Below are 24,728 nucleotides of genomic sequence, written 5' to 3' on the forward strand. Positions count from 1 at the left end.
ACACCAGAATTAACCGACTTTTTCCCGTCATTTTTTTTTGGTAAATATTAATAAAAATAAGTAATTAAGAATATTATTATAATTTATCAAATTTTTTGTTTTTCGGACTCGCACCCAAATCAAGAATGCAGCTTATGTCGTTTGCCAGCATCATATTTATAGTCTGCGCCCACTGTTATTTAATCAATATAATGCACGTACCTCCTGGAATTCCAAAGGACTTTTAATATTTTTTTGTCTAGATATTAACAATCTATAAGTAAATCGAATTATCGTGGGTATAAACCTGGTGGGTAAAAACTAAGTGTTTTTTGTGAAATTAATTAAAAATTTAACTTCCAACGGATTTGAATTCAACTTTTTTTTTATGATGTATAAAAATAAGTAAACGGATTTTAGATGCTTGCAAACCTCCACAAACGAAAGTTCTTTGGTTAAAAATTATTAGGTTGTTAGATATTATAAAGAACTATAACTAGCCAATAAGGATATGGATAAAGCTTTTCCTTATAACCGTTAGGAGTTAAAGTCTTTTATATTTTTTTAACATCTAACAATTCAAATATTTTTTACCAAAAAAAACCTATTATTTTTATTTATAGAGGTTTGCGACCATCTCAAATCCGTATAGATGTTTATCATATTGTAACGAAATTCGGGAACACACTTTTATTGTCAACGTCAAAAACACTAACCTAACTCGCTTTCACTGTCGTTTAATTGTTTCCAAGGTAAAAAATGACTAAACAATTAAAACTGAATGATTTGTCACGAAGCGCGTCCTTTTTAAAACCCGATGGAACAGTTTCGAAATATTTAGAATTATCTTCATTGTTTTTGCCCAAAGAGACCAATAATTTTAGGAGAATACTGACAGTTAAAGCAAGCAAGTATACAAATTCTAGAAAATTAGAACTACAGGGATTTACAATAATATAACCTAAATAACCTAAATTGGGGCCAAAATGGGGCTCTCAAACAAGATGAACTACTTAAAAACTAAACACTATAGATGAAAATAATAAACCAAACGTAAGTAGAATCCTAAAGAAACCCTACGAATCAACTTTAACTACAGAATACTAATAAAATTGTACAAAAACTAGCAGAATAATTAACGTATTTACATTTTCATAATACTGCTCCCCTCTCAAGTTTCATCGTCCCGATCAAACATGGGACCACCTGAGTCATGATAGGGCGCTAGCCGGACGATGTTTACAATTTTCATCTTCGCTATCGGATGTCGCTGGATACGGTACACCACGTCGTTGATTCTGGTGACCACATTGAATAGACCTTCCCAATCCGTCTGGAGCTTTGGTGACTTGCCCTTCGTCCTCCGTGGATTGTATAACCAGACTTTATCCCCAGGATTAAAACCGGTAGAATTTGCCTTTATGTCATAACGTGATTTCATTCTGTTACTTTCTAGATGAAGTTTATCCCGTGCTTGTTCGTGAACAATTTGTAAACGCTCTTGTAAATTCAGACTTATGGGGTCTTCCAGTAATAATGTCCAAAGGTAAACGAAGTTCATCACCGTAGACAACTTTTGCCGGGCTTTTTCCAGTTGACTTGTACGGGTCTTATTGATTTCCAGCAACTGGCATACTTGTTGGAATATTTGTGACTCAAAGTTCCTTCCTTGGTCTGAATGTATCTCTCTGGGTACACCAAATCGACAAATCCAGTTCCGGAACAGCACTTCAGCTACTGTTGCTTCTTGGTTTGGAATCGGATAAGCCTCGGGCCACTTACTAAAGTAATCCATAGCAACAAGAGCATATCGGTTTCCGGAGCTACTAGTAGAAAAGGGTCCTGCTACGTCTATGGCAATTCATTCAAAGGGCGTACCAACAAGATACTGCATCATCTTTCCTCTTGTCCGGGTTCTTGGGCCCTTGCTTGACGAACACTGCTCACACTGTCGGCACCAGCGTTCAACGTCTTGATGACTGTTCAGCCAGTAAAACCGTTCTCTCACTTTTGCCAAGGTCTTACTAACTCCAAAATGTCCTCCGCCGACACCGCCATGAACAGCTTCAAGGACTTCCGGAATACGTTTTCGAGGAAGGACTGTCAGATGTGTCTTTTCTTTTCCATCTACGCTCTCCCAGACTCTTTTTAATAATCCATCTTTTATAACCAATGAATTTCTTTCTGGTTTTGATAACGTTTTACTGAAATAAGCTATCACTTGCTCGCCATCTTCATATATTTGTGATAGAACGGCCCCAATTCCAACATTACTCGCATCGGTATCCAAAATAAAAGGTTGTCCAGGAATCGGATATGTTAAAATTGGAGATGTGCATAGTGCTCTTTTTAACCGTTGAAATGCTTCTTCACAGTCTGTTGACCAACTAAATACCATTTTGTCCTCCGTGAGCTTATGTAGAGGCTTTGCAAGATTAGGGAAATTTCTTACAAATCTTCTGTAATAGGTACAAAGGCCCAGAAAGCTTCTTAATTGGTGTTTGTCAGTGGGTCGTGGCCATTTTTCGATCGCCTCTACTTTATCTGGATCAGTCTTGACATCTTTTTCTGATATTACATGGCCAAGGTATCGAACTTCTTTTTGAAATAAGCAACATTTTTTAGGACTTAGCTTCAGGTTGGCCTCTCGCAGTTTAACAAATACCTTTTGAATATTCTTCAAATGATCTTCAAATGTTTTCCCCAGTATGATAACGTCATCCAGATAAACTAAACATGATTCTCTCAAAGGTAGCTGGAGCATTGCAGAGTCCAAAGGGCATTACTGTAAACTGTTAAAGTCCTGTTCTAGTCGAGAATGCGGTCTTTTCCTTATCTTCTGGGTGCATCTTTACCTGCCAGTATCCACTCTTTAGATCGAGTGTTGAGAACCATTGTGAACCTGATAGCGTGTCCAGGGTGTCGTCAATTCTTGGTAGGGGATAACTGTCTTTCTTGGTAATATCATTCAGTCGCCGATAGTCTACACAAAATCTAGTGGATCCATCCTTTTTCTTCACTAGCACAACTGGAGATGTCCAAGGACTCTGAGAAGGTTCTATCACTCCTTGTGTCCTCATTTCTTGAAGCATTGAGGAAACTTCTACTTGTTTAGTTATCGGAATTCTTCGAGGTGCTTGTTTAATCGGAGTATTGTCTCCAGTGTTAATTCGATGCTGCACCAAATCAGTTCGTCCCAGGTCTTTATCGTGCAAGGAAAACACATCCTGATTTTCTTCAAGAAGACGTCGCAATTTACTACACTGGTCCATGGTTAAATTGGCAGAAGATTCTTCAAATAGGTTTTGTAAACATACAGGAAAAGGTCTGTTTGAATAACGACTTCTATCAGCATTTTTCATGACTGCCACTACTTCAGAGCATACGCCAATGTTCTTTCCTTGTTTCAGGTGTTGATCATATTCTTTTAAATTTACCATTCAAACCAAAATAGTAGATTTCTTCTGCGTAGATAACGTCTTGGCTGGAAAAATTCCTTGACTATATAGTTTGCAGTTTTCCATGAGCTCAATCAAAACAGTTTCTCCCTCTTTTCCTCCAGTTGTAGCATAAACCATCACCTCTGAATTTCCTGGTATAGTAACATCCTTGAATAATTTAACGACTCTGGTATTTACTTTATCTTCATATAGGTGGTGCATAAAAATCTCTTCATTTCTCGTCGTCAATATCCGGTTATATACATCCATTTTAAACTGCTGAGCATTCATAACATCTAATCCTAATATGACATCATCCATGATTTCTGCCACTAGTACTGGCTGTTGGAATGTTGTTAAGCCAATTGTAACTGTAGCTTCATGCAATCCAAGAATCGGGATCCTTTTTCCATTTGCAGACTCCAGAATTAAATTGGGTGGTGCTGAGAGCCTACAGTGTGCTACGATGTTCGGCTTCACGATAGTATGACTTGATCCTGTATCCACTACCATCTTACATTCACAGCCGCATATTTTTCCCGGTACTACCAAGCTCTCTCCAGGATGTGGCAGCCGGTTTAGTCTTATACGTGGGGCTTGGTAGCACCCAGCCAGCTTGAAGTTGAAGTTTTCCTCGTTCCTTGGATCTCTTAAAGGCTTGGCGCATTGACGTTTAAGGTGCCCCTCCTCATTGCAACTCCAGCATTGCAATGGTCTTTTAGGTTTCCTCGCTAATAATGATTCAATCTTCTTTAGGCGGTCTTCGAGATCACTTTCCGAAGTTCTGATTTGTCTTATTCGTGTCTGCCTTCTAGTTGCTTGAAAAGCTGCCTCATACTCTAGTCCATGGGCCAAAGCTTCTGATATACTTTTATGATGAGCCATCCTTAGAGCGTGGTTAGTATCTGGATCTCGAACTCCGTCAATAAAACAATTTATAGAAATTTGTTCTCGGAACTTTGTTGGGGCTGAAGGGTAAGCCACATTTACTAATCGAGCAACATCGGCCTCAAACTGTTGGAGTCCTTTCTCGGGTTGTTGTCTTCTAGATTTCAATTGAGCCTGGTACACTTGTTGTAGATGGGCTTCACCGTATCTCCGCTCTATAGGTACGCACCAGTACGTCGAAATTGAGCTGATCCTCAGATGGCACCATTCTTAATATTTCTGTAGCTTCTTCTCTAAGGCTTAGTTTAAGATTGATTGCCATTTCTTCATTATCCCAGCGATTTCCCCTAGCAGCGGCCTCAAATTGATTCAAATAGGTACTCTTCTTTGCCGTCGAATTTTGGTTGCTTTACTTTCATCATTGTTTGCATTCCAGGATCGGGATGAAGAGGAGTCCGTTTTACTTTCATCTCTAGTTCTTGGATCTTTTTTTGTACTTGCCCCAATTCTTCTTCTACTGTTGCTTCAAAGTTAGTCATTAATTGTTTCTGATTCTTCTCCAGATCTTCTTTAAATTATAAAACTCGTTCCTCTTGTTTTCTGTCTCGTTCCTCCTGCTCCTTTTTAAGAATTTTTTTTAAATTAAGTAAGTCATCTTTCATGGTTCAAATCAGGTCTTCATTTTCCTTCTTCAGGTCAGGTTTAATTGTCTTTAGTAAATCTTCCTGTTTCTTGTCTCGCTCTTCTTGTTTGCGGTCTCGTTCTTCTTGTTCTTCCTTCTGTTTACGGTCTCGTTCTTCTTGTTCTACTTTTCGCTCTTCAAACTTCCTTAATAGCAGCTCCATCAATTTCTCGGTCTCCATTTTGGCCTGACTTCTTGTTAAAGACATCCACTAAAATGAGCTTCCAAATATCCTTTACTTCTGACACCAATTGTAACAAAATTCGGGAACACACTTTTACTGTCAACGTCAAAAACACTAACCTAACTCGCTTTCACTGTCGTTTAATTGTTTCCAAGGTAAAAACTGACTAAACAATTAAAACTGAATGATTTGTCACGAAGCGCGTCCTTTTTAAAACCCGATGGAACAGTTTCGAAATATTTAGAATTATCTTCATTGTTTTTGCCCAAAGAGACCAATAATTTTAGGAGAATACTGACAGTCAAAGCAAGCAAGTATACAAATTCTAGAAAATTAGAACTACAGGGATTTACAATAATATAACCTAAATAACCTAAATTGGGGCCAAAATGGGGCTCTTAAACAAAATGAACTACTTAAAAACTAAACACTATAGATGAAAATAATAAACCAAACGTAAGTAGAACCCTAAAGAAACCCTACGAATCAACTTTAACTACAGAATACTAATAAAATTGTACAAAAACTAGCAGAATAATTAACGTATTTACATTTTCATAATAATATATTATAGAAAAAAGATTAATTCAAATCCTTTGGAGCCTCTTACACTTTTTTAACATTCGACTTTATAATTAATTTTCACCAATAAACATTAGCTTGTAGAGGTTTATAACCACTATAAATCGATGATTGTTAATATCTGGACAAAAATTATTTAAATTCCTTGGGAATTTGAGGAGTTACGGGCATTATTTCGATTAAATACCAGCGGGACCGGACTATATATCGATTGGACGATAGCTTGACACATATGCAAAAATATCTAGAAAAAAAGCACAAAGTGGCAACATCGGATACTTTCATTGTAAACATAGAGTTAATTTATGTTGCAGAGTTGCTTTTTTTTTCATTAACTTTTTTGTGAAGAATCTTTTTTATTCTGAAAAATTTGTTGATTACTCCTAAAGTATATATTATTAGTTAGCAAATAAACGAAACTTTTATAGAGTATTTTTTTTACCTGTTATAAAATACAACACATTAAAAAAACATTCTAAATAATTAAAAAAAATATATGTTGTATAAAAAAATAGAAAGTCGATTTGACATTATTGTCTGAGAGATGGTGAATAACCTCGTCTATATCTTGCAGCTAGGCTTATTCTAGGCATTCAATGTTTTAAGGTTTGGAGGATAGAAGGAAGGTGGCGGCCCGACTGTTTTAGAACTTTAAGAAAAATTTCCTTAGACACATTCGTAGCATTGACGCTACTCTTGATACTCAAGTCTTATAAGGTTTGCCCTATTGTTCGAGCGCGTATTCCGTAAAAAAAAGATTTAATCGACTTTAAATTTTTTACAATTTTTGAGTTCTCCCTGATTAATCAAACTTGCGACACCTTGTATAGATGAAGCTACATTCACATAAAAAGCGTTACATAATTTCTAATTAGCAATTTTATTTGAGTAGTAGAAAATCCACATTCTGTAAAAGAAAATAATCTTCAACATAGATTATGAAGATGTTTAGCTAACGTAGTAAATGATATGATTATTGGTTCATACTTTTTCCATCTGGATATTCTATTTTACTGTCATAAAACCTGTGCAGGCTTTATGACATTTTATTTCGACGAGAAGTTACTAAATTGAAGTCAATATCTAAATAATGAGTTTCCAAGGCCTTCTAGGCCTTTATGCCAGACTTTTGTTGAACATTTTTTATTGGTGAAATGCATTTGGTTCTTAGATTTTTATATTTAATTTTCAACTGATTTTTCCTCATTCTTTATTTTAATTTAGTAATAAATTTAACAACAATTCTATCAATATCTTATAATGCAACTTTGATATAAGTAATTTTTTGTATATCGACTTCGTTTGGTAAGTTCACAAGATAACTGATTCAACTTTAAAAACTCCTGGTATACTGAGGAAGAAAAATTTAATTTAGTTACATGCAATACTTCAGTACACCTCATCTTTCCTTTTTAGGTAAGAATTTAATTAAAAAATATTATAATAAACACGACTAAGAATTAATATAAATTGAGTTTACCTTTCTTTTATATAAATAGTTCCGTAAAACGTTTACCTTAATACTAAAAGCTTTTTATTATAAAGATTTAGCAACAGAGAGCCTATAATTTAATCTCGAAAAATCGATCATGAAGTAAATTATTTTTGAGCAAAATCACATTTTTTCTTTTACTACACAACCGGCGGCACCAAATAAATTAATTGCTCCCAATGTTTTCTCGAACAAAGGATCATCACTCATATATGCCAGATATGGAAGGAATCATAAATTATTACAACATACGTTATTTTTTAGGTTATTGGAGAACATTTGAAATTACAAAAGACTATTTATGGTTATTAATAAATTTTATATTTTTTTAAGGAATTAATTAAAGGACATATTACAAAACTAAACTTATTAAAATTTGAACATATTTAGTTAAACTGGTGAAAAATATCTTTTTATATTTCACTAGAAAAGTTACGAAAATATTACCCAAAAAAAAGGGGATACTTTTGCACTTTATTTTAATAAATGAGTTCAATAAAAACTCCAATTTTTTGGCCCTTAAACCCCATTAGGCATCATCTAGGGCCCATAAAAACTCTCCTTTGTTATAACGGTAACGTTATGATGCATTAGCGCCGAGATAAAATAACCAATTTCTATTCTATTATCTGTCAAAATAGCCGTCGGGCTATATCAGCAGTAGGAGCGCTGGTTTGTGAAAATTACTTCGGAAACAAGACGGATGATGATCCTGTCATCGTATGGTGTTATTCTCGTCCTATTCAAGATGACTGGAAACAGATGTTAACTGAACGGGTCTTGCTTGATCATTTTCATTTTATGTTTATTTCTAATTAAAATCTTATACTTAAATTAGTTAAATACGCTATTTAGCAAGCAAAGACAGTGGCTAAATTTTTTTGATAGCATATTGATTTTTGGGCATGAACTTAACCGATATTAGCCCGAATTTTTTTTTCTATAACGACTGTATTTTATTGAAATATATGACTATAACTAGGGTTATGTTTTCTATAATCTTGAGAAAATATCCGTCATGTTCATTATTTTTATCACTAACCAAAACTCTTCATTTTACTCTTGACACGTGTTAGTTTAGCTTTAATCTTCAGGAGATAAATTGTAAAATTATGTTTGTAATTTCTATTGTAAAGCTGTTTTGTGATATGAGTATCACACCAAAGGGACTATATTGTCGCCTTAGAGGTCAAGGAAGCTAGTCCACATAATTATAATTTCGAGAAAATGGCGCGTAAAGTTTTTATTCCACAAAAATATCTTATCCATAACTTTTTTATTTTTACTGTCAGAATATTGAAATTTTGGACATAGATAGTTTAAGATATTTTTTTGTAGTTGGTTTTAACAAATTATATAATAATTTACTATTTGAGTTAAAATGTGTGTTAAACCTTTTGACTGCTAAATATTGAAGCGAAGTTTACAACACGTGCGGGATTTCTAAAAGCGTCAAGCCACTCTGCTAAATGCTGAAACCTAGCAAAAGCAACTTAAAACACGACTATTTTGTGAAATAGCTGTAAATGTGGTTATTAGACCACAAAACATTATTCCAACAATAACAAAGTCAATATCCATAAAACATTACCTTAATAAGCAAACTTGTCTTACCCTAACTTTATACAACCCATCACAATGCTAATTGGGAACATTACGTTCATTCTTGGTGTTTTTAAACCTTCAGTCTCACCTAAGTTGAACTTAGTACTCAGTGAAAGTGAATTATCATTTTACAAGCAAATACAAAAATGAAAAAATAATAGTTTTTAATGGAGTTTAATAGCAAACAATTTTTGGAAATTTTACAAAACAAATAGGTAAACCACCACCAATTTTAATTATAATTTTATATTAGTCTGGGATTTCTAGTTCACTGTCCGAACTACAGTTTTCTTGAACATTATCTTAAGGGGTCAAATTTTTATAAAATTCGTGATTGGTTGATGGAATACTACCATCTTGACAAAGGTTTAATAGGTCCCTTAGTTTAGTTTGCTCTATTTTTGGTTGGAAGCAAAACAATCTTGGTACTTCTATAATGGCAGATTATAATAAAGATTATCGCTTAATCGATACTAATAATAGATAGTTAGAGGCTCGTCTTTGCGGTACTAGAACCACTTTACTTTTAACCATTTCATTACTTCACCTTTTTCCGGATGAGTTTTGTTCATCATCACTTGACCACTATATTTCTTGTAATTAAAGAAGTTTGTATAATCTAATTCCACAATCTTGTGATACGGTTTGTTTATTTTTGCAGTACGGGCGATCATGTACCATCCTTCTGTCGTAAAAATGTCAACTTTTCTACCCCGGGCCTCTATTAAAGAGTGCACAGAATCGCACTCCATTTCTAAGTGCCCCGATTCCATAAACTTTTGATTTATTGTTTCGATGGGTTTTTTTCTTTTACGGCTCTTATGAACATTATAGAAATAAGTGAGTTGCGATTCTGACCTGATACTGTGTCTGAATAAAGAGTCACTGCTTTCTTGGATCCTAATGAAACTAAAAGTTTCCACAAACAAGTAGAAATTTCTGAAGCTCCTTCATGCCACATGTAGTTTGTCGCTTGTTTAGTAGCAAGATCATACACCATAAAATTGTAAGTCTTTATCTTTCTTTTATAATATAACTGCCCTACTTACAAACTTGGCGTTAATATTTTTTCTAGGTCCATGGTAAAACAACTAACAGTCGGATTATTAACAGCTTCAGTCTTGCCATTTTTCTTTTGTTCTCTAACTTCTTCTTTTCGAATCAAATGCAAGTCGTATTCTTCCTTACATTTTTCTTTTTCTTCATCTGGCTTATTCTTGTGTTGAGTACAATAGTCACATTGATCCTTTTTTGGGGTGTGAAAGCCGTAGTTAAATTCTAAGGCAAATATTAATATATAAAAACTAAGTTTTTCTGGCTGGGCGACATGCTCTTTACAGTACTCCACGTAGTCTTGATAGATACGAGCTTCACTTAAATCAGCTGGCAAATATTTTCTTTTCGTGTTGGTTCGACAGTTAAGTGAGAAGCAACTACTGATAATGATTTGATGCAATCTCTGATTACATTCTTAATGTCCTCTGGCTTCTTGTTGGATGGTTCCTTGTGACCCCTGTGATCTATTTCAGTGATACCTGAAGCGGCTAACTTTTCTAATACGGTTACAACTTTTTTGCCGAAAATATTGTAAGTGGCCAGAAAAAACTTTTTGCGCACTTGGACTCTCTGGCCATTAGACATCACAGTGTATTGTAAAGTATGTGCTCGTTTCGTACAATCGCCACTGTACCTTCTTTTTACTGGAATACGGTTAACACTTTTGCTAATAAAAGCCCACTTTGATCTCTCTGAATCTATCGTTAAGTAGTCAGCTAACATTTGCTCTCGCTGGGCTTTTTCTATTTTGGATGAACACTTAGAATGACACTTACAGCTAACTTCTCTAACACTTTTTGCTGAAACTATTTTTTCAGATCTATTTTGGTATTCCTTTCCCGCCATTCTCAAAATATTTTGTGCGTTCCGCTTCCAAGTTCCGGGTTTTCGCTTACGCTTTCTAGTTAAACCCATTACATCTTCATCTAAATCACTAGCTGTTAAGGATTCGGAATCATTGTCACTTCCTGAGAGTTCAGAAGTAGATGTTTCCTCCAGATGAACTCGGTGGTTTTGCCCCATGCTGCTGTTTGTAGTCCCTAGAACATTATCAATATCTTGCTGTACAATTTGCTCGACCTCTCCATGTAAATCGGAAGCTTCGAAAGGCGAACGGTTGAAGTTTTCAACTGGTAAGCTTGGAAGAGTATTCTGCAGATCCGAATGAAGTTCTCTGCCAGTTTCCATAGAATATGGGCTGCCGGTGACAGGTTCTGGACCGGAAGCAAAATTCTCAAGTTCTTCACATTCGAATGCTATTAAGGAATAATTGTTGGTAGTCCCTTGAGTGTTCTCCTTAAATTCTTCATATTCACTTTGCAACAGAGTGACATTTTGGAGTTCTGCAAATATTTTTTTTGGTTGATTGGTAATTTCATTTAAATCGCTTATGTTTTGTTCAAGTTCAATAAATGGCACCTGCTCTACGATAGGTGTGCTTGGAGCAACTGCAGGCTCTTCGACGGTATTGCTTTGGCCTAAATCCATACATTTTGGTTGCATCGTGTTTTTTATTTAATTCTGTAAAAAAAATTGTGCGGTAGTGACATCCAACAAAAAATTACGACAATACAAGCCCTTAGCAAAAATTTCCAACAAAATAAATAAATCGCAAGACTGACGTTAAAAACAGCTGACTGAGTGTCATTCCTTATATTTTCGCCTGTCGTGATTTGATTAGTAGAAAAAACGTTTCAGATTTCATCCAGCCATTATCAGTTAACGAATGTCCTTTCTTCTGGAACACCGTCCTTCACCGATTGTGGAAGTCTCTTGTTTGGGAAGATGATCATCGGCGGTGTTATTGTACCCGATGCTGAGAAGGTGAACATCACAGTGAGATTCTGTTTCGCATCTCCCATATTTACTTTGTAAACGTTCTTGGAGCCTTTTAGAGCAACGACTTGTCCAAGTTTTGGCACATAATAAAAGTTTGTTTCATCGCCATTAGAAATTTTGCTGGGATGCTTCATAATGTCAAATAAGTCCTTCTTTTTTAAATAAAGTTCGATATCTGTGAACCACTTTTTAATATCGCTTTCCGCTACATTTGCCGAAGCTGAATTAACCGCTTTTGCAAATCGATTTGCTAATTCAGGAGGACGCTTTAAAAAATGGTTGAACCATTTATCGCCTGGTAAATTATTTTTCAATGTTTCGGGCCTGTTAATAATATAATATGTTTAATTACTTAAATCAAGGTTATTTCGATCTTAATTATTTATCAAGGCCAGATTCTAAAGAAATAGGGACGCTGCTCCAGTCACACTGAAATAAGGTGATCCTTCTGTTTTCGACGCACACCCTTTGTGACTATGTAATTAGTGCAATAAAATAAGAAGAGACACAATTTAACGTAAAAGAAAAAAAATGACTCGACTTACCCTAGTAATAAATGAAATAAAGGATGTTGATATAAGGAACACCCCAATCAGCTTTCATTAAATCGACAAAGACGTGATGCACTTCGGTATTATCTCGCATGAGATTTAGGTACCGATTCAATAATTGCCGTAGTACTACTGCTCTCCGGTATCGCACACCTGTTCCGTATTTTGGCGGAAGACCTCGGTCAAATAGCTTACTCCTCTCGCCCCGAGGGGTCCATAAGGTAAAGTAGGAAGAAGAGCAAGGCTTTATGGATGGAACATGGGAGTAAGAGAGTAAGGAAATGTAAGATAGGTCGAGTTTAAATATTAACAATTTACCAAGAAACGCGTGTGTTATACCGGGTGAACCTTTATATGCAAAATCAATGTAAATAAATCAAAATAAACAAAGTATTACCGAATTAATTATTAAATATCTTAAACTTTAAAGAAAACTTATGTTTACTAAAAATAAGTAAAACTAGCAAAAAGTAATAAAAGAAGAGAGAACGAAACATTCTCCCCAACCCTGAAAATACCCAGTTAAAGGTATTTTAAGAAGATATTGGTAAAGGGCATAATTTGACGAGAGGGCGTTTAAGCAAACCCGTAGGAGTTTTAACTATAGCCACCCTTGGAACCTGATCCTTGCCATAAATAACCTTTTCTATGCGTCCCATTAACCTATAGATTAGATACAGAAGCCGAGATATAGACTTCCAAACTTTGGGTTTTTGGAGCACATAATATGGAAACTAAAAATGTGTATCTCGGTTAATAAAAGAGCTAGGACTTTAAGAGTAATTTCGTTGGATTCAGAACGACAAAATTAAGACAAAACTGTTGGATTTTTAAAAATAGTGCCTATAGAAGCCGAGATATAGACTTCCAAACTTTGTGTTTTTGGTGCTCATATATGGAAACTAAAAATTTGTATCTCGGTTAATAAAGGAGCTACGACTTTGGGAGTGGTCTCGTTGGATTTAGAACGACAAAAATAAGACAAAACTGTTTGATTTTTAAAAATAGTGCTTATAGAAGCCGAGATATAGACTTCCAAACTTTGGGTTTTTGGAGCACATATATGGAAACTAGAAATTTTTATCTCGGTTAATAAAAGAGCTACGACTTTGGGAATAGTCTCGTTGGATTCAGAACGACAAACTAAGACAAAACTGTTAAATTTTTAAAGATAGTGCTTATAGAAGCCGAGATACAGACTTCCAAACTTTGGGTTTTTGGTGCACATATATGGAAACTAAAAATTTGTATCTCGGTTAATAAAAGAGCTACAACTTTGGGAGTAGCCTCGTTGAATTTAAAACGACAAAACTAAGACTAAACTGTTGCATTTTTAAAGATAGTGCTTATAGAAGCCGAGATATAGACTTCTAAACTTTGGGTTTTTGGAGCACATATATGGAAACTAAAAATTTGTATCTCGGTTAATAAAGGAGCTACGACTTTGGAAGTAACCTCGTTGAATTTAGAACGACAAAACTAAGACTAAACTGTTGCATTTTTAAAGATAGTGCTTATAGAAGCCGAGATATAGACTTCCAAACTTTGGGTTTTTGGAGCACATATATGGAAACTAAAAATTTGTATCTCGGTTAATAAAGGAGCTACGGCTTTGGGAGTAATCTCGTTGGATTTAGAACGACAAAACTAAGACAAAACTGTTGGATTTTTAAAAATAGTGCTTATAGAAGCCGAGATATAGACTTCCAAACTTTGGGTTTTTGGTGCACATATATGGAAACTAAAAGCTTGTATCTCGGTTAATAAAGGAGCTAAGACTTTATGAGTGGTCTCTTTGGATTCAAAACGAAAAAACTAAGACAAAACTGTTAGATTTTTAAAGATAGTGCTTATAGAAGCCGAGATACAGACTTCCAAACTTTGGGTTTTTGGAGCACATATATGGAAACTAAAAATTTGTATCTCGGTTAATAAAGGAGCTACGACTTTGGGAGTAATCTCGTTGGATTCAGAACGACAAAATTAAGACAAAACTGTTGGATTTTTAAAAATAGTGCTTATAGAAGCCGAGATATCGACTTCTAAACTTTGGGTTTTTGGAGCACATATATGGAAACTAAAAATGTGTATCTCGGTTAATAAAGGAGCTACGACTTTGGGAATAGTCTCGTCCCACTATCTAATAGTCGGCGATTTTCATCTCGTATAAGCACCAAAGTACCACAATCAACTGAACCCGACAGCGGATGAGTCCATTTAGACCGTTGTTGCAATGTATGGAGATATTCGCGGCTCCATCGTTTTCAAAAATGGGAATGTAATTGCAATAGAAGATTCCAACGCGATAATCTATTAGCAGGAACCTCTGTGTAGTCGGGATCAAGTAAACAAGTTGGGGGCTGCATATTCAGGAAATGCCCGGGGGTGAGTACAGATAGATCATTAGGATCTCTAGTAACAGGACATAGAGGGCGTGAATTAAGCACACTTTCTATTTGTACCACAAAAGTATTTAATTCTTCGTAGGTAAGAATTTGGTTACCGACGATTCGAGTTAAATACAATTTAACGGATTTGATATTGGATTCGTATATGCCTTCAAAATGAGGACTTGCACTAGGTAAAAAATGCCAAACAATACCTTCCTTCGCAGAACAATCTTTAAAAATATCTTTCAAATAATTAGAACCACCCACAAAGTTTGTACCGTTATCCGAGTAAATATCAGTGACGTTTCCTCGCCGCGCGATAAATCGTCTGAGAGCCGCCAAAAATGCTTCTGTACTCAATTCAGATACTAGTTCTATATGCACAGCTTTAACTGCACAACATATGAACAAGGCTATGTATGCTTTGGTGGTCTTTGCACCACGAAGTTTACCCATGGTTACAGAAAACGGACCACACAAATCTATACCAATATACGAAAACACACGATGTTGGCTCACGCGGTATTTTGGCAAGTCGCCCATAGGGGGTTGATAAGGAATAGGTTTGGTTTTCCAGCAAGTAAGGCATTTTGAGAGTACGCTATAAATGGCTTTTCGAGCATTAAGAATCCAAAAATTTTGTAAAAGCAAGTAATGAGTAGTATGTATGCCACAATGTAAATTTGACACATGTATATGCTTAATAAGTAAATCGGTGAATTTACTTTTTCTAGGTATCAACAGGGGAAATTTTACATCAAATGCTAGCTCAGCATGACAAATGCGACCTCCCACTCTAAGAAATCCCTGACTATCTAAGAAAGGTTTTAATTTTCTTAAAGATTTTGGTAATGCAACTTCACTTTTCAGTTTAGCTATTTCGGCAGCAAAATGTTCCAGTTGGATACATTTAGTAAGGCAAAGTAGAGCATTTTGTAATTCAGGAATAGTGATATATTCAAATGGCACAACTTCCTTTTTTTGAAATCGGTGACATATTCGAACAACATAAGCAACAATTCTTTGTATTTTAGATAAAGAGTTAAATTTTTCCAGTAACGATTGAAATAAGCAGATTGTCTCTACCGCTAAAAAATTTTTACTTTTCGCTTCTGAAAAAACTATGTCACATTCTGGAATTCTGGATGCATTAAAAAGATTCAATGCTTCGAACGAGTATTTTAAAAATTCAGGTCCATTCCACCACAAATTGCAATTTAGAAGATCGAATGGGAACATTCCTCGAGTGCCGCAATCACTAGGATTATTTATGCCGGTGATGTGATACCAACAATCGGGGGAAATTCTTTTTTGTATATATGAAACACGATTAGCTACAAACTGTTTCCAAGAATGAGCAGAACCTTTGATCCAATGTAATGCGACGGTACTGTCAGAAAAGCAAAATATTTGATCAAAAGAATACCTTTGAGAGAGACCATGAGTAGTAAATTGGATTAATTTTGTAAGAAGTACCATAGACAATAACTCTAGTCTAGGTATACCAATAGTTTGTAAAGGAGCAACCTTACTTTTACCGCAAAGCAAATAGTTTTGAATATTATTATTTTCATATAAGACACGAACGTAAAGTACGGCACAATAGGCCTTCTCAGAAGCATCACAAAATCCTATCAATTGGATTGAACGAGAGTCTCGTATATCAATGTGACGTAAAATTTTAAAATTATGTAGCAATTTTAATTCAGATTTATATTTTATCCATTTGAGGGTAACTTCTTTGGGTATTTCTTGATTCCAGGCAAGTTTTAGCTGCCACAAATGTTGAATTAATAGTTTTGCAAATATAGTAAGGGGGGTTAAATAACCCATTGGGTCAAAAATCTTACACAAATCAGAAAGTAATTTTATTTTAGTAAGAGGCTATATTACGGAGCAATCAAAGTGATAAAGAAATGCATCTGAAACCGGGCTCCATTTAGAGCCAAGGATTTTTAAAAAATTACGGTTTTCAGGATCAAAAGAAAGCGATTCTGTCTGAATGTGATCTTCTGGTATGCCTTCCAACACTTTAGGGTTATTGGTAGCCCATTTTCGAACTAAAAAACCTGCTCGCATCAAAAGAGTAATAAGTTGATCTTTCATAAGTAGCAAAGTGTCCAAAGAGTCATGGGACCCATGTATATCATCAATATAAGATGAATGAATAATTAAATCACTAGCTAATTGCAAATCAGAATGATCATTAGCTAATTTTAGCAAGGTATGTATTGCAAGAAAGGGTGAGCAAGTTACCCCAAAAACAACAACATTAATCTTATAATCCGAGATTGGTTGGTCCGGTGAAAAACGCCATAAAATTCTTTGGAATTTTCGGTCCAAAGGATTTACTTGTATCATCCTATATATTGCTTTAATGTCTCAAGTGAAGACGTATTTACTAAAACGAAAATTCAGTAGTATCTTTATCAAATCCTTTTGCAATTTAGGCCCCGTATAGAGCGCTTTATTTAAAGAAATCTTCTTAGGTGCGCATGCACTAGCATCGTAAACAATTCTTATAGGCGTAGTAGAAGATTCCTCAAATATAGCATGATGTGGAATGTAGAAGAAATTATTAATTTCAGTAAATGCAGGCTGGGAAACGGCGTTCATATGTCCACAATCTAAATATTCACGCATTATTTCCGAGTGCACTATTGAAATGTTTATTTTGTAGCAAACGACGTTCCAGCGCATAAAAACGCTTTAAAGCCACCGTTCGTGTGTCTCCAAAATCAAGTGAAATAACTCGAAATGGCAACGAAACTACATAACGACCTTGAGGCGAAAGTGTAGTTGTTTCTTCAAAATATATATGGCAATATTCTTCCTCCGGGCTAATACAGACAACTTCTGGAAACTTTTCAATTTCCCAGAATTTTTCCAAAATTAAATTAAGATAGAACCAGATGTTTTTGTAAAAAATGTTTTTTGCTTCTGCAAAATTGGAGAATTATTAGAAGTTTTCCCAACAATTGTCCAACCAAACAACGTATTTAAACAAACAGGATTGTCGAAACCCATGCAAATTTTACCATCCCGCAAAATATAAGGAACAATGTCGTTACCTAAGAGTAAATGAATTGGTCCGGGCTTATTAAAATCTGGATCAGAAAGAGTAAGATTTTCTATTTGAGGACATTTAGTCAAAGAAATAGTGGTAGTAGGGATTTGATCGCAGATTTTATCCATAATAATAGCATTTACATCGAAAGTTTCAGTAGAATTACAATGAGATCCAATAGTAAGGGAGACTCCTGATTTCGCAGAGGTACACATTTTATCTAGCCCCTCGAGAGTCATAGCAATATTAAACGTATGTAAACCAAATTTGTTAACGCACGCTTTAGAAATAAATAGAGTAAGAGAGTAAGAGAGCAAGGAAATGTAAGATGTGAACCCTTTATATGCAAAATCAATGTAAATAAACCAAAATAAACAAAGTATTACCGAATTAATTATTAAATATCTTAAACTTTAAAGAAAACTTATGTTAACTAAAAATAAGTAAAATTAGCAAAAAGTAATAAAAGAAGAGAGAACGACACAGTGTTCTTCTATCAGTTTAATTTAGAAATGTTTAAACAGATGTTTGAATGTCAATTTTACGCCTTGGGAAACCTTTGCACTGACTATCCGATGATCCATTATTTTAAATGAATCTCCTCCACCTCTGTCAAGTATGTAGATGAACCTTTTTTTATTTTTTTGAATTTTTTACATATCTGAACTGTAGGGTTGCTCTTGAAATCCCATACTTTCGAGATATTGGCTGTTTTGATTCTACTGATCGAATTTCTTCAAGAGCTTTTTGAAGTATTTCCTCGCTATATCTGGTGGAGCCATTGGGACGATTCTGTTTTCGTTTTGGAGCCATCTTAAAAAATAAAGGAACCTATAAAACCTCTATACTTAGGTATGTAAGTTTTTTTTTGATGAAACACCCTATATTTTATATGCTCTATTTTTTTTAATATAAACACCGCAGATGTAACATGGAACAAGTTCCCTTGTTACATCTATTTAGATACATAAAATTTTAGGAACCATGTATGAAAATACAGTCAAATCATTCTTGGTTTAAAAAATATACAGGGTGTTTAATAATTGAAAGCCTATAATATAGGGAGTGTTTGATTTTGAGAATAAAAGTTAATATGAACATATATCGTAAACCTTAAATTTAAAAAATAATGTTTAAAAAATTTTAAAAATGATATTGGCGCTTCGTCCCATATAATTAGTCGTGTTAATTTAATATTTTCTGCCATTTTACTGTTAATATTTAAAGATGATAACCCTCTTGTGACACTTCGATATAAGACACTGATACAAAAAAGTTTTTCCTGTACCTCCTAGACCATCTATAAAATAAGCATTGCTCCTGTTAATATTGTTTTCTTGTATAACTTTACTTATTTCATTAATAATTAGAAGTTGCTCCTGATTTGCCTGCAAAATCATAGAATCACGATCATAATTTAAACTTAAGTGAGGTGCATTGTCTGGAACTAATGGTATATTATTTTCAATTGGTAAATTAAATGTCGAAAGAGAAAAACCATGCAATGTTAAGGATTTATTAATATCATTAAGAGTGGGTTTATAAGCAATATCCTGACTGTAAAGAAGCAAGTAGTCTTCGCTCAGAGAATCCCTAAAAGTATCCCACAATGAGACTGCATTAGAAGGTTGCTCAAATATGCAAATATAAGCAAAAAGTTGCCTCATTTAATGTGGCATTTGAAAAACAAATGCTTCTTGTAAACAACGATGCCATTCGGTATCGTCCTGAAGCAGCCCACGTCGCATCGCTGCCTCTTTAAAAGAAGCATAATGGACATTATCATAAGTCCTTAAGTCGTCAAAACTTGTAGCAACTACGACATAAAGTAGTAAGAGACGAAAATGATATCCTTTAGATTCAATTTGGAGAAACATTGTACATTCGACCAATAATTTTTAGGTTATTCCAGGCATAATGAACTGGTGCTTCTGGATAAATGTAAGAACTTCTGGTTGACGGATTTTTATTCAACTCAAACCACGCAATTAACTCTGTATGTTGCATTTCTGCTCTAAATAATGCTTCAGTTGCATTGTCCTCGCGAAAGAATATTTGTTGTTCTTGCGGTAAGTGTACAGGTAAACGAAAAACTGTGTGAGACTGTTCATGCATAGGGAATCAAAAAATTCTGTAGGCGTTTTCAGTGGGACTAACATATCGTGTATTCAGAAATGTTGACACTTCATCATGGTGGAGTGTACCTTTCTCCGCCGCAGTAATCTGTATATTAGCACAATCATGTCCCTTATAAACATATTTATGTATATATTTTATACTGTGAACGCTTGCACAAAGTTCAACAGTAATGTGAGCCTGAAAATACATTAATAAAAATGGATTGTAAGGAACAATTGGTTGTCAGTTTCCACATCTTTGCCATAAATTATTTTAGTGATAGTCCTACCATTATTTCTTTTTTGATAAAGAGGATAACCATTAACGTTTTTTTTTGTTTGTTCTATAAATGGTTTTGGGAATTCTTTTGTACACTTACCCTCATCCATACAAACTGATTTGGGGTTAAGATTGCCGCAAGGACCGTGCACCATATGTGCCTTAACTAAATTATACAGTGTTGTGTTATTCGGGTCTGGAATTTCTGTCGAAATACATTTATCAATAATTTCTCGAAACTTGCAGTTATCTTTTAAGCTTAGTAACAAATGAACATGAGGTAAACCTCTTTTTTGAAACTCGACGGTGTTTAAAAAAGTTTGTACTTCACCAAAAATGTCTTCCTGATTTATTAATCGTAACAGTTCCTTTACTTTTGAATGACAAACCTTTACCATAATATCGGATCTATTATTCGGAGTTTCATATGAAAGTAAACTGTTTTTAATTTCCGGCCACTGAGGATTGCAGGTAAAAGTTAAAAAAATATCAGGTTTTCCGAATTTTCTGACCATTGCCATTGCATCCTGATAAATTTGCATCATATTACGTGGACTACCTGTAGAGCTAGAAGGTAATATAACAATTCGTCCAGTTCTTAAATTTTCATTTTCAGCTCTTACATGTAAGGCATCGGCAAGACCAATATAAGTATCTACTCGAAGTTTTGCTTGTTGGTTGCGGATAAACTTTAATCTATCACCTTCAATACGGCAGTAGTAATCTACAACTAATTGTTGGTTAAATTTTCCTGCATTAATTACAGAATTAAAATCACCTTTAGGAGGATTACCACTGTGGTAATCAAAAGGTAAACAAAAGCAAAATTAATCATCAGGAACCCATGGTCATTACGCCAACACCGCAACGAGCTTTCGATATTGTATGCATAGACACTATTGACCCGTTTACAAAAAGCGATAACAATAATGTTTATGCCGTAACCATGCAATGCGATTTAACGAAATATCTTATCATCGCGCCTATACAAAATAAAGAAGCATTAACAGTAGCCAAGGCAATAGTAGATAACTTTATTTTGGTATATGGACCGATGAAAGAGATTCGTACTGACCTAGGGACTGAATTTAAGAATGAGGTTTTAGAAAAAGTGACCAATCTACTACAAATAAATCACAAATTTTCGACAGCCTACCACCACCAAAGCATCGGAGGTTGTGAGCGAAATCATAGAATTTTAAATGACTATTTAAGGTCGTACATTAATGATTCTTGGACAGATTGGGACAAGTATATTAAATATTTTTCATTTTGCTTTAATACAACCCCAGGAGTTTTGCATGATTATACACCTTTTGAGCTAGTTTTTGGAAGAAATCCTGAGTTTACTTCTGACTTGACAAACAATATTGACCCAATTTACAATATTGATGCCTTTTATCAAGAAGTTCGTCATAAACTTCAAATTTCTTTACAGCGAGCGAGAGATTTTGTAATCAGAGCGAAAGATAAGCGCAAGTTAGAGTACGATAGAACTTCTCAAAGCCTTAGTCTGCACCCAGGTGACTTTGTAGTCATTAAAAAATAAAATCGGACGAAGTTTGATCCTTGGTTTAACGGCCCTTTTGTAGTTATAAGTACAAGTGGGGTAAATTGTAAAGTGATAAGTGAAGAAGGGAAAGTAATTACTGTGCATAAAAACAGAGTACACAAATACTGTGCTAGTGAAAATTGACGTATTATTATTGCACTGTTTCTCACACAATGCCTAAATGTGGGTTCCAGGGTTATGATTATTAGCCTTTATTAGGGCACGCAAAGAAAACGCAGCTTTATATTGTTAAACCCCGCTTTAGTATTGAAAGATAAATCAATGTCATAATTGACAACTAATTTAATCTATAACCTCAATTCAAAAAAATAAATACAAAGACAGTAATGCTCTAATACTTAAGTTATAATTATGAAATTTAAAATTATGAGAAAGAAAATAAAGTATAATTTAGCACTTAATACTTATTCAATTGTACATCTGATAATACCTCGCATATACGTATATACTCAGTTCCCAATTTCAAATCAAATCAGTGATGGTGGTTATATAAACAATTTTACTAAATTGAATTTAAAATCTGTGATTATTTCTACATATTAATTCAAAAAAAAAAAAAAAATAATCTATAAATTGCAACGAGCCGATAAATCAATACTTGAAGAAACCAAGCCAAAAAAAGAAAAGGGGCTACCTGAAATTCTGAGTCTCTCCGACTGGTAGCAGGGCCCACCTGACTGAATGGGGCTCCTTTGTTGGCAGCTATACGTTTGGGTCAAAAGAGGCAGCAGCAGATCGACCAATTAGGATGCTTCTAGAATGTCTAGCAGGTAGTGGAAGGCAATCGGTATTAGGTGTAGCCGATTGGGAGGAATGCAGGTTCCGGAGGTGATGATCCAAGCGACTTGATGTGGTAACACGTGGAGTAGCAAGTGAGGTGGAAGCAGTAACAATAAAAATGCAGCAAAAGCAGAAGCAGAGGATAAGCAGAAGGTACAGGAAGGCCTAAAAATGGGGACCACACATGAGGTTCGACATGGCTGTCAATTTTATGGCATTTTTGTGTGGGTAAGTAAGTTAAATTTTATAAAATTGCTCTCTGAAAAGTTGGATGCATTGATGTTCTTTTGAGTTAAACCGAAAAGCATGCAAATAAGAAATTAATTAGATGAAAAAAATAGGAAAATGACTTAGGCATGTAACATATGCTTACCGAAGATGGAATGTGGCCTTTTCTGGGGTTTATTTAACACAACAAAAACAAGGAGCCCTATAAACTCTTAAGCCTACTTAGAAAATCAGCAATTAAGCTATCCTAGCACATACTAGTAACTACAAAAAAAATTAGGTTAAGATAGGGTCTACCTTTTCACATCCGCATTAAGCGAAACTATCTGTCATACTCTAGAACCAGATAAAGAATGAATCTATTAAAAATATGATTGTCAGTTCCCTCCAAATTTTAAGGAATGCATTTATCTGTCAAGTACCTAGGTGTTGACATGCTGGGTTTAACTACTGGGTACTATCTGGTACCAACATTGGTTTAAGTAATTTGCAACTATGGAGCAATCTATAACTTGAGGCCATGGTTTAGCAACAATAATTTACAAAAAAAAACTGACAGACCAGATTGACATTAACATTCTTATCACTATTGATCCTTATGATTTGAACAAAATAAACAAATAGTTAATATGTGCTCAGTATTCATTTAAATCTAAAATAGGCCAAATTGAACTGCCAGGTAAAATCAATGCAAAATCAATGGCAGTTCTTAATTCTATTCAATCAACAAAACAATTAAACAATATCCCATATTATTATTTACTTTCCTCATCCAATAATGGTTTTCCTTGCGTTTCAGATCGGGTATGTTAGGAGGGACCATCTTAACGGTATATCATATCTGTGTAGTATGTATATTTATGTATGATTTTTAAATAAATTATTTTATGAAACTATGGTTGCGATTTACTTTATCTTGGTAAAAAAAATTAATAAATCAATTAATATATCTGTTGGAGATTAAACCTGTAACACACCCCTCCTTCCTGAAAAGGAAGTTTACCTGAAACTTGCAATGGAAATTCAATCCCTAATAAAGAAAAACTAATCTAACTAAATAACTAATAAAAGAAATCCTAACTTGAAAATACTTAATATAATACAACATTATAAGAACCCTCAAAATACCTACAAAGAAACGAATCTATTATAATAATTAATTTACGCTGACTTATAACTTAGATACTAACATTAGATTTGATCTTGAACGTTATTATCAGGTGGATGTGCCTTTAAATCTTTAGCATGCCAAACTCCACGACAGCGGCCTGTCAAGTCCGAAACTTCGTAGGACCATGGAGAGAGAATTTTGCTGATCTTGTAGGGCCCAAGATATTTAGGCGCGAACTTTGAAGTAAAGTTTTTGGCAGCATTAGAGATAACATAATTTCTCTGCCATACCTCCTGACCAAGTTGAAAACGCTCATCGCGATGCCGTAAGTTATAACGCCTACTACGTTGCTCGCAAGCCCTTTTCAGTCTTTTCTGAACATCGACAAATCCCTTTTCCAATGTTTTCGATCGCAAAGTTGGATCGGAATCATTAGGGTTAGATGGAGAAATTAAAGTCGGGGTGGGACACAGAAATCGAAGTTCTCTACCAAAAATTACAAAGTTTGGGGTTAGACCCGTAACTTCGTGTCTTGCTGATCGGATTGCACAACCTGCCTTAGCCAAAATTAGATCCCACGTCCTATGATCCTCATCAACATAGCTTGAGATTATGGTTTTTAGAACACGGTGGACACGCTCTACAGGGTTAGCCTGCGGGTGGTAATTAGCAGTATAACGTATTTGGATACCATACTCTTGCATTTTATTTTGGAAAGCCCCACTACGAAACTGAGGTCCATTGTCGGCAATGATTCTATCAGGGATTCCGTAAACCAAAAGTACATGGTCCTCGAGCCATTTTAATATACTGCTGGCGGTAGCCACTCGTAAAGGAAAGAAGAGAGGATACTTACTGAACAAATCATATACTGACAATACGAA

At 34.8% G+C, this 24,728-nt stretch overlaps 2 long non-coding RNA genes across 2 annotated transcripts; one reads left to right on the forward strand and one right to left on the reverse strand.

Annotated features, from left to right (window-relative positions):
- Window positions 1-654: 654 nt before the first annotated feature.
- LOC126740665 (uncharacterized) lies at window positions 655-5,490 on the reverse strand. Its single transcript, XR_007661974.1, has 2 exons — window positions 5,293-5,490; window positions 655-695 (listed from the first exon to the last, which is right to left on the reverse strand). It is a non-coding gene; the product is annotated as an uncharacterized LOC126740665 (long non-coding RNA).
- A 17,104-nt stretch (window positions 5,491-22,594) lies between these two features.
- LOC126740662 (uncharacterized) lies at window positions 22,595-23,629 on the forward strand. Its single transcript, XR_007661971.1, has 2 exons — window positions 22,595-22,733; window positions 23,533-23,629. It is a non-coding gene; the product is annotated as an uncharacterized LOC126740662 (long non-coding RNA).
- The last annotated feature ends 1,099 nt before the right edge of the window (window positions 23,630-24,728 follow it).

The sequence above is a fragment of the Anthonomus grandis genome, chromosome 9, assembly GCF_022605725.1.
Source record: "Anthonomus grandis grandis chromosome 9, icAntGran1.3, whole genome shotgun sequence".
In the NCBI taxonomy this organism is placed as follows: domain Eukaryota; kingdom Metazoa; phylum Arthropoda; class Insecta; order Coleoptera; family Curculionidae; genus Anthonomus; species Anthonomus grandis.